The 10,614-nt window shown below is 41.0% G+C and overlaps 2 long non-coding RNA genes across 4 annotated transcripts; one reads left to right on the top strand and one right to left on the bottom strand.

Moving 5' to 3' along the window:
• The first annotated feature begins 302 nt into the window (after positions 1-302).
• LOC110977237 (uncharacterized) lies at positions 303-9,957 on the top strand. Of its 3 annotated transcripts, none has more exons than XR_015424099.1 (6): positions 303-373; positions 937-1,119; positions 1,295-1,600; positions 7,268-7,338; positions 7,549-8,277; positions 8,394-9,957. It is a non-coding gene; the product is annotated as an uncharacterized LOC110977237 (long non-coding RNA). The 3 variants fall into 3 exon arrangements; XR_015424098.1 differs by having other exon boundaries at positions 305-475; XR_015424093.1 differs by having other exon boundaries at positions 306-490.
• Positions 1,595-6,848, bottom strand: LOC147800124 (uncharacterized). The gene is made up of 3 exons (XR_015424121.1): positions 5,412-6,848; positions 5,046-5,211; positions 1,595-4,290 (listed from the first exon to the last, which is right to left on the bottom strand). It is a non-coding gene; the product is annotated as an uncharacterized LOC147800124 (long non-coding RNA).
• Positions 9,958-10,614: the final 657 nt, after the last annotated feature.

Raw genomic sequence — 10,614 nt, forward strand, 5'->3', positions numbered from 1 at the left:
TGAATTCTGTCTCTCAAAACTGACCTAATTTCAAATTGTATTGAAAACAAGCTCCCTCTTCTTAAAGTTAATTATCCTGGTTGGAGCCACATTTTATAGCCGTTGTTTAAAATCACAGATGCTCTAACTATGAACTTGGCCTAACTTTCTGTATGCAAAAAACTGTCTTGCAGTGATTGTGTGTTAATTAAGCACACGCGTGCATACGTTTCACCCCTTGGTGCGTGACATCACAAACCTTCCAAATTGTTACGTCATGATCACACGCACGAGTTTTCAAAAGAGCTCCTGTTACCACGCGGTGTTCGGTGACACTCACCCCGCCTTTGTTCTTATTGAGCACGCGTGTGTAAGACAAGGATTTTGCTCTGCGGTACATTTTTGAATGTGACCAAAGTGGTATTTTCTGCGAAATTTCGTTCTTATGAGAAAGTGCGACAATGATAGCAGTTCTGAGATTAGCTGAGGATCTAAAGTCGGTTAATTACCGGTATTGAAGTGATAGCAAAAAGAAAGCAAAAAGCTGCTCCTCAAGAGTTTTAAAAAACTGGCACGCAGGCATACCAACAGAGTGAAAATATATCAGAACATTCAGATACGGCCAATTTAAAAAAGATTGTATGATTATTCCAGATATAAACTATTTTTAACTTGCGATAGACATTTCAAAGTTCAATTCAAGAATTCATACATATAGTTAATGTCTATCTTTACGTTAATTTGGAATTTTTATTTGGAAGCATAAATTTTTACCGCGATGTTTGGCTTTTGGATTTCTTTAGCTTTACTTTATAAAAATTACTGAAACAACATCTGACCTGACCATATTCCTTGGAGTCCTTTGTCTTAATGTGACTGTTTTAGGCTACCTGTCATGTCTAGTATTTGAAACAATGCAAAACACACAACCAAAGCTGTATTTTGTACACAATACAGACAACTTCAGGCCCGCTGGCCACGAATGGCGGTATGGTAAGTGCGCCCATCCCTGGACAGACAGGATTCGATCCTCTTGCGATCAACCCTCTGTACCCCTACTCTCGTGCAGCCACGCCCATCTGATCCAGAGGTACAGTGCACTCATCAGAGGCCAACCATGGTCTTCAGGATGTTACAAGGGTGAGCAACAACAATCTTTGTCTAAGGCTAAAATAATTGCTTTCCAAGAAGGGCAATAGGGCTTCTTGCTAAGCCCTCCTTAAATTCAGGATACAAGTAACGTGGAGAAGACATCTTTCAAATACAAACTGTTTTGTTGCCGACTTGAATAAGACGGAATCTTTTGTATTTCCAGGTTGTGGACAAAGCCACTAAATATACAGCTGATGGATTCTATTTGAGCATCGGTGGGTTAAAAAATGCAGAGAACAATTTGCTTACATCTTCACATTTGAGGGGTATCAGATGCATCTGAGCCACTGTCGATGCAGGCAATGACAGCCGCCCGACAGACATCCGCTGAGGCGCAGGTTCGCCCAAGGTCCGCCTCTCTAATGTTCCTTCTACCTCTGCTAATCCAGCGATCCATCCATGCTCTCCACTTAGAACCTGTGGGAGCACCGCTCCTCAGAACACAAGTGGCCAACTTTCACACCAAGAGGTACCTTAAAAATTCTTTATTTTTGATGTAGTTTTCCCTTTAAAACAAAACAATCGCCACGTCCAAATTCAAAATATATTCAGCTTTCCAAGTGTAAGCAATGTGAGATGCTGAATTTCTATACATTAAAAGATAACAGCAGCGAGGATATGTCCCCGATTATTATGCTCAGAAAATGAATTTCGTGGCACCCCTCTTAGAACTAAAAAGTAATGACTGAATTTTATAGATTCTAATATGAGGAATTCAAATCTGCTTGTTGGAATTTTCATAAAGCTACAATTTTGTAGATATTCGTGCTTAATGGTCCCCTCTCCAAAGTTCAGGATTTTAGCTTTAAAAAGGGGGAAATAACAAACAATTTCTTTTTTCTTCAGATCACATGTACAATGTATTTATAATTGATTCTGGCCTGTAGTTTTTGACTTTATTAAAGACACATAGTTTCTAAATGAGACATGATGTACATTAAAAACATTAAAGATGCATTCCCCAACGGAGACACAAAAGGCAAATATGAGTACATATTCATGTCTACACCCAACTCAAATCTTCAACCAACCTTTGTTGAGTGATAAAGACATCTTTAAATTGATGTCATCTTTTTTTGGATTCATTATGCAACAAGTTTTGAAGTTAAGTAATAAAGATACAGTACACCACCTGGATGGATTTGGGGGGGAAATAAATGCAGTACAAAAATAGCATTCCTGTTCAAGGAAAATTTGGTGATCCCTCCTGATGATTTAGTGTCACGGTTACAAGTTTGTTTGTTTGGTCACAGGCAGTAGCAGAGAAGCCATAGCTATTCTGTAGTACAGTCCATTTATCTTGGACAATACTGTTCATGACAAATGGGTGTGTTTCTGGCAAGTTTGTCATTTCATGCCAGTACGCAGGTAAATTGCGAGCATGTGCACACAGTCATCTGCAAAATACCAGGAAATCATGCTGCGTAATGCGCTGAGATGGAGACTCTAGTCAGGTGTCCTTGTAGCGCGCAGAAACTGAAGAAGTTCTACCATTGCCAGGTAGGAGGTCCAAAATGCAAATGTCGCATTTTCACTGCATTTCTTTTTGACGTAGGCCTCGTAGATCTGAAGTACCTCCAGAAATTCTTCACTGCTCATCAGGCGGTCAAACGCCTCAGATGGGAAGACATCCCCAGCATAGATGAAGAATCTTGGTACTTCGGCTCACTCATCTTCTGACAGTGTAGTAATGAATGACCCATACTGCAGCCTGCCCAGTGCCTCATTTGTTATCTTGTGGGCGTAAATGGCCCTGTTGTACTGCTTTCCCTCAAGTGCACTGTTAACAGAACCGTGAGCAACGATGCCAGACTCTGCCAAAATGTCAAACAACCCTGCATCTCGAAACCGTTTGCTGATGATTGCCATGAAGTGCATGATTGTGTGGAATTCTCCTAATCTGATGACCAGCCCTTTCTTGAACAAGTCATTGCTCCATCGTATTTCTTGAGCCTTCATGTAGATGGCAAGATCAAACACTACAACAACCTCATCTAAATGAAGAGTAAATGTATCAGCCATCTCCACCGTTCGACGTAAAACCGTGTAAACTGTGTTCATGTCTGTTGAGGAAGCTTCAATTGCTGGAAGATATCCAATTGTTGATTTGGCAAGATCATCATTGTGTCGAAGCTGGGTATTGAACCCTGTCCATGCAGGTAAACTGTCACAATGGTAGGACTTCAACAGACAGTACATGACGTCAACATTTTGGGAAGAGGCAGAGTCAAATCTGAGATGAGAATCCTCTAAGTTAGCCGAAGTGAATGATGGGCCCTGGCGCTTCTGACGATGATACTCAAGAGTGACAGATTCATTCCTTTTCAATGCTTTTTCCTTGCGGCTGACCTGGGGTTGCTGTGTTTGGGTTGGATGCACACCATATACTGTATAACAATTCCATTAGTGTGATGTGTTGTACCATGACCCGATGGTGATTCTTGGTTGATGTCAATGTTGTCCCACACAAATACCGTAAAGACACTTGGAATGATACCCTTTGGCAGGAATGCAGTTCCTTGCTTCAGCACAGCTTTAGCGAGAACTGTCACCAGGGCGATGAGTGTATGATATGACACACAGCTAGTGTCCCAGTCCTGATATAATATCGATCAACCTCTGGGAACCAGTGATGAGATGGTGGAGCGCCATTCCTAAGCAGCACGACTTGGGTGTTGGTGCCTTGCCTTGTGATAATAAATACATCGCATCTTGTGCTAGCGATAGTAACTTTACATGCACGTCACTTGAGATGGTCACTAGGCTCTCCAATGTTGCTTCTTCAGAAAACCCTAGCGACCATGCCAACACATTATATAGAGCAATAGGTACGGTTTTCTCAGCTGCAGTCAGATCGACATCTGACACCAACGGAGGCCACGGCAGGTCCACTTTGCCCCTCGCCCTCAATTCCTCGATCCCTAACGTCATTGCTGTTGAGTAAAGAAGATGTAGAGATGATTGTGGGCGATGTGTAATCGGTGTTTTCTATACACTTGATGCTTCACTTTCCGATGGGCCTTCACTTTCTGAGCTAGATGACTACATGCTCTCAGTCAAAGGGCCAACATCAACCTTTGCTACAAAGACAAACTCACTTGACGATGAAACATAAACTGAGGGTATTTAGAATGAAGACAATCTTTCAGTCGGTGAGATCTGAAAATAAAAGTGAAATGAGAATCAAAACCAAACCTCTTTTACATTCGTGCCATAAATAATAATAAATTTTCATAAATGCCACAAACTATAGTGAAATTTTTAAGCAGTTGTATTTTTGTTGGTTCAGTTAAATAGGCCCAGCTAACCTTTTCAAGCAAAACATTGTTTCATTTATAAAGCCTGAGTCTGTCTCAAATTTTAAAAGAGTGGTACTAGAAGTGCAAAATTTCATCTGTAATTCAAGGTATCTTTTCCTTCACAAGTTTCCACCATCTCAGTGAACAGTCTCAGTAGCTCATTCAAACGCATGACACCACCCTTCTGAATGATGCTTGGCTCAATAAAACTCTCACAAAATACAGCGAATGATTGATCAAAGGAGGAAGTATCATGGGGTTTGCCACTAAAATGGAAAAAATATGTAATGAGCACAATGAATGCATTTGAAACATTGTAAAGAAATATACACTAGTTTATCAAATGCCAGAAAAAACTCTCCACATTTCGGATTTTGTTGAAAGCAAAATTGCCGTACCTGTGAGATCCATTAGATAAAGGTGCCTTTGTTGTACCATTTTTCAGAACTTCATACTATTAATATTTTTGGTGGAAGGGAAGGGTCACAGGGTCGAGCAAATGTATGTACATGTAGGGGAAATAATTATGGTCGATCATACCTGTCCACATATAAGTGTGCTGTTTGAGTACAGAGGGAAATATAATATCAACAGAAGTATAGGTATTATCCTGACCCTTTATCCGTTCTCTCCATTAGCTCCTGATTGTACACAAACTTGGTGTGCATGTGGCAACAGTCAACATGATAGTGAATTTCCACAGCAACGCAGTCTTTTCCCCTTATGTGGACAAGAATTGATTCATCTCTGTTCAGTTCAGCAGCTTTTCGAAGCTTACTACCTGAGAACGAATTTATGTGAAACAAGTTTATGTGCACTTGGGTTGCAAATTAACAAAAATTTAAACAAAATAAGAATACCAAAAAATGGACTATTCATTGAGAAAGGTAGCCTACATGTATTACAGATCTCTCCTTTCCCCAAACACACATTGCAGATATAACATTTTGATCAATATTAAAATCGATATATAGTTTTCACCTGCATCCGCAGTTTCAGCACATCGGAGGCTGTCAACAGCACGTTTCCCTTTCCTCCTGATGTAGTGCGTTGTTTGCTTACAAATTATACATGAAGCAGGAAGTACATGTACTGTATGTGCTGAACTGGAAGAGGCATAGGTATCCACTTTTCGAGCTAAACGTCGAGGCTCTGAGGATGAGGTAGATGGTGAATCCTGTTCAGGATGACTTTCAGCAGGAGTGGACCAGGCTGTCTGTGACTACTGTTTCTCATGACGTTTGGATGCTGCACTCAACTACTGTTGATGAACCGTGCATAGCACCGTCGGTGAAATTCACACAATGGGGGTACGGTTTCAGGACTGAACCTGTATTATGGATCATCAAAATATAAAAAAAGCTTTCTTTTACCTAGTTACACGCTAAAATTCTTCATTTAGTCCTGGAGCGTGAGAACATGGATGTCTACGTATATTGCCCGTCACTTTGAAACATTTCAAAATCATTGGCAACAGTCGATGATGCTAGAAAATGTCCAATGAAGTGAGTTTGTGTGAGAAAAAAGAGAGATTTAGACTCTCTGCTGCAGTCCCTTAAAAGTGTTTAAATAGGGCCCAACCATCTGCAAATTAAAGCCTGCATGTACATTTCAGTCAACATAGTGAGTACACGTGTAGGAATTAGACATAACAAAGATGAAGTCAAATTAGGTCCCTAATTTTGCTGCATGGATATGGAATGAGTGTCAGATTTTTAGTAAATACTATAAACAGGGCCAAAGATGCATACAAATAGTTGAATAACTTACGAACACATCTGATATTGATAATGATAGTTGATACATATGTTCTTGAATATCACCTAGTTTAATTTTCTGAGTAAAAGGATGCGCTTTGATAAATTACAGGGTAACCGCTTAGATGATGAAAACCATAAAACATGGAAAATAAGCTTTAAAAGAGGAGACACTAGCATGGAGAGTGCAAAGAATGTTTGATATGTTGGGGGCATGATGTTGACATGGTTGAATGATATGTTGTTGGGCCTTGTTTCCTTGCTCTATGTGCCTACTAAAGACTGTAATGTTATTAGAAAAAACTACCCACATTTTCTTGATGATCCTTCATTTAAGCTTTCTTTCCAAAGCATAATTTATTCATGATTTAAAGTTATTTCGAGTTGAAAATTTTCAGGCCGTGCTAGCTTAATGAATTAATCGAATCAATCAATGCGTGCCTTACCTGTTTCGCAACTGTACGGCCAAAGCATATTCTGGGCCAGTTTTCCAACTCCACCCACTCTTTGATGCACTCAAACACTTTCCTCCAGCAAAATGCAGCAAAATGGAAAATGCAGTTATCTTATCACTTTCCCGACATAGGGTGACATGGAGCACACACTCCATTGCTCAAAACCGACAAAAAATGATGAAATTACGACAGAAATGCATCGGCCATGCCATATGTGAAGGCTGCCATTTTGGTTTTAATGGCGATCGAGTCACGTTTGCAAATGATGTTCTCTAATTGGTCAAGAAAAATGCTACGTCAACCGCATTGCTGTTACCACAATGCTTCTTGGGAAAGTAAATGCCGCATTTTTTAATTATTTTTATCAAGTTTTGCTAATTAACTGCAAATATTTGCAAAGTCCAACAGTCACATCTGGATATAGCGTCAGTCATTGTTTTCCTGTCCTAAATCGGATGCCACTCAACAGCAAGATAAACAGGGACATATCCTCGCCTATGATAAAGACTTCGTAAGCATTTGTCTCACACACAATTACATTTCTACACCCCCCACTTGCTATGGTTTTAATCTGTGCCACTGTTGTTGTTTGCTTTCACCATTTCATATTTTTACACTCTCTCAGCCAAGCTTGACATTGAGACAAGAAATTATGCAGAGGCTCCACGCCATGATGGCCCAACAACAAGCTGTTAGGTAGGTCTCCAAAATTCTCTGTTATTGTGGTACGTCTTTTCTTTTCAAAGCAGACTTCTGGAAAACGAAATATCATTTCAAAAAGGATCAGCGATTCAGGTATGGATAAGGACTGCATGTGCATTAGATGCTCCGGGAAATTATTCTGAAAAGTGACCTCATATATATGTACCATCTGCATACACTTGTATATCACTTTATACTTCTCAGTAATGGTGGGAAGCAACCAATGTGGATGCAAGAGATATGAGACAAGCGGGACAGCAGCTTTTACGGTCATCAACGTCAAGTCCACCATCAACTCCTGCCATCAGTCTCACCCCCGTGTTGACCTCAACACACCCACCAACACCATGTAGACCACCAAATCAACCACCGGGGTGATGTCTTCAGAGCAACTTATCCAACTCTCCCAACACCTCTAATTGCGCCACCTGCCTCTATCCCAGCATCCAATGACAACAGGTGATCTAGCATGTTCACCGGTACCATCCCTCTCATCGATTCTACCAGCTGTGCCCATGCCTGTGGCCCTGGCAACTTCATCAGAAGTGCCACCAATGAAGTCCACCTCTTCCCACACTACCCCTGACACCACCTCCATCCACTCCAGCAAACTGATGACAGGTAGTCTGGTGCGTCCACATGGCCTGACCCTGCCATCAAATCAACAAGCTGTTCCTCTTCCTATCATCGCTCCTGCCCAAGACAATCCATCAAAGGTAGTTCCGCCATCAACACCACGAACACTTGCACCGACACCTTCATGGACACCACATCAGGGCTAATGCTATTCCTCCACCAACACTAGCCGCACCTTGCCCACCTCCCGGGAGCTCCCCCAACAAGGCTAGCTACAGTTACGCTTTCCCATCCAACTACACTGGCAGTTCAGTCAGCAGCACCTGTCCAAGTCACACCACTTACTTTTGCTAAAAGGTGAGTCTGTTTGTACCTTCACATGTCTGCTTCTTCCGGCAACAAAAGGAACCGTCATGAAATTTGGCATAAAAACGGCTGCATATTTCCATTTCTCTTCATTTGTTTGCTTACAGGAGACGACGTGCAACCATTCAAAAACCACCAGTCATTGGAAAGAAGCAAAGGGAAGGGACTCACCTCCAGTACAGGCTCAGCTAACACAGCCCACTGTGCAGAGGTTCCAAGCCCCCTTACCAGCTGAGTTACCTTTCATCCCGATACAAAAATATGATGACTTGGAGGATGTAACTAACCAAGGACAGCCTGTCGCCTTGGGACTGGAGCATTTGGTGACATCCTTCTAAAGAGAAGGAAGTCGGTGGGTGGTCATCAAGTGGCTTAGGAAAGTACAAGACCCAAATGAAGCATGTATGGAAAATGATCAAAGATATCAGATGCATGATTGCCGTGCAACATCACCATGAATTCCCCACCCTTTGGGGAATTCATTTGGGAAATTCAATGACCAGAAAACATCATCACCGCCATTGAGTTTATCAGCAGTGGAACAAACTTCACATGTACTGATCTCTACTTTTTTCTGCTCAATCCGCCTGACTTGACTACAACGGACTACATCCACATATGCCTGGACATATCAAGAGGACTGCTTGCCCTGCATGAGGCTGGATTGTCCCACAATGACCTGTATAATTGCAACATCATGATTTGGCGTGATCCAGGCAGGTCCAACAACTGGACTGCCAAAATTATCAACCTGGGACTCGTTACGAGGATCGACCTACCACCACCAACATTTATGTTTGACTCACTCAAGAAGTCGTGGTGTTATTAAAACTTCCCACACATAGCCCCAGATACCGTAGACGGTGTATGCCAGCAAGGAGTTAAAGCAGAAATCCACAGTTTAAGATACTTAGTCCACATAACAGCAGACAACAAGGGAGAGCATTGCAAAGCTAGAATGCCACATGACCGCCCCACCTTGGAATCAGTCATTAGGAATATTGGAAATCTGTTGGCTGCTAGAAGTGGTGCAGTACCATAGAAAAGTGAATCCAATTCTTTGGTTCAACAAATTTTGACAAATAAAAAACGAAAAATAAAAAGTACAATTTTTGCGCTATTGTTAAAGAAAACCACGACATGTAATCTTTTAGAAAGGTTTAACTTGGTACCTGAGAAAGTTAGTATATCAGTATGTAGTGGTTAGTCTATATGTTGAAAGATCCATGAACAATGATGACAACATTAATACGATTGCACACTGCTGACCGTCACTGCACCCTCTGTCAAAAAATACAAAAGTGCTGCCTAAAATAAACCCAAGCAAGCAACAGTGATAGTTTACTTCTGAGAATGGAGGCTGTACAGCAATTGCAAGTGGATAAAATTATCCCTAGGCAACATCAACTGGAATTTATTTTTTTGAAAGAGACAAACTGAAATGCAAAATGGTTTTCAAAGTATTGAGAATTACGGATCACCTTGTCATTTCAAATTATTCCTTAATTCACATGCAGGAAGTTGGTATGGAATTCTTTGGTCATGAATGACGATAGCAAAACTTGAGAATCACCTTAAATAGAGGTATCAGTTATGAGTTGCAAGACACTGGGTACATGAAAGTCACGGTCTTGTAAATTCTACAGTTTAATAAACTGTTTAAAAATGAAAGGTGCATCTTCACTTGTCTTTAAGTTTGTATATGACATTCATGGATCAGCTCAATACAACACAACTAATTCTTGGTGATGCAATCCACAATTTAACCATAGGAAAGGGGCCAGGGGGCAGAATCCCAAAATTATCCAAAAAGTAAAACTGGTGGTTTTTATGACAATTTTCTATTTCTTTAACCCAAATTTCTCATACGCCAATCAATCCGCCCAACAAAAGAGAGAATTTAAGTATTGCCTACTTAGACAAAATATGGATTGTATTTTTTAAACAGTTCATGAGCCCAAGGCCAGTTTGGCAAGCACAGAGCAAAATTGTTCATGTCACTATCTCTGTGGTCAAGGGACAACTTTCCAAGACACAGTAGGCGAAAGCTGCTCATGTTGAAACAAAGGGACAAATTTCATGAGCAAGTGCAACACATGATCACCTCATACAGTGGGTGAAAATTGTCTTTGGCTACACAATGAAAAAGGATTGGACTTTACAACGGTTCAACTATATGAACAAACATCTCAAAATGCTCTCTCCAAGATTTTGGGAGGGGTGCCACACATTATGCTTACGTAAACATTCATATGCCTTCTCCATCATGAGATGTATGGTACATGAGCATGTACAAACTTAAGGGTGGGACTCTCTGGTGAATAAACA

The sequence above is a fragment of the Acanthaster planci genome, linkage group LG02 (genome assembly GCF_054643075.1).
Source record: "Acanthaster planci isolate LZ-2023a linkage group LG02, COTS_SCS, whole genome shotgun sequence".
In the NCBI taxonomy this organism is placed as follows: domain Eukaryota; kingdom Metazoa; phylum Echinodermata; class Asteroidea; order Valvatida; family Acanthasteridae; genus Acanthaster; species Acanthaster planci.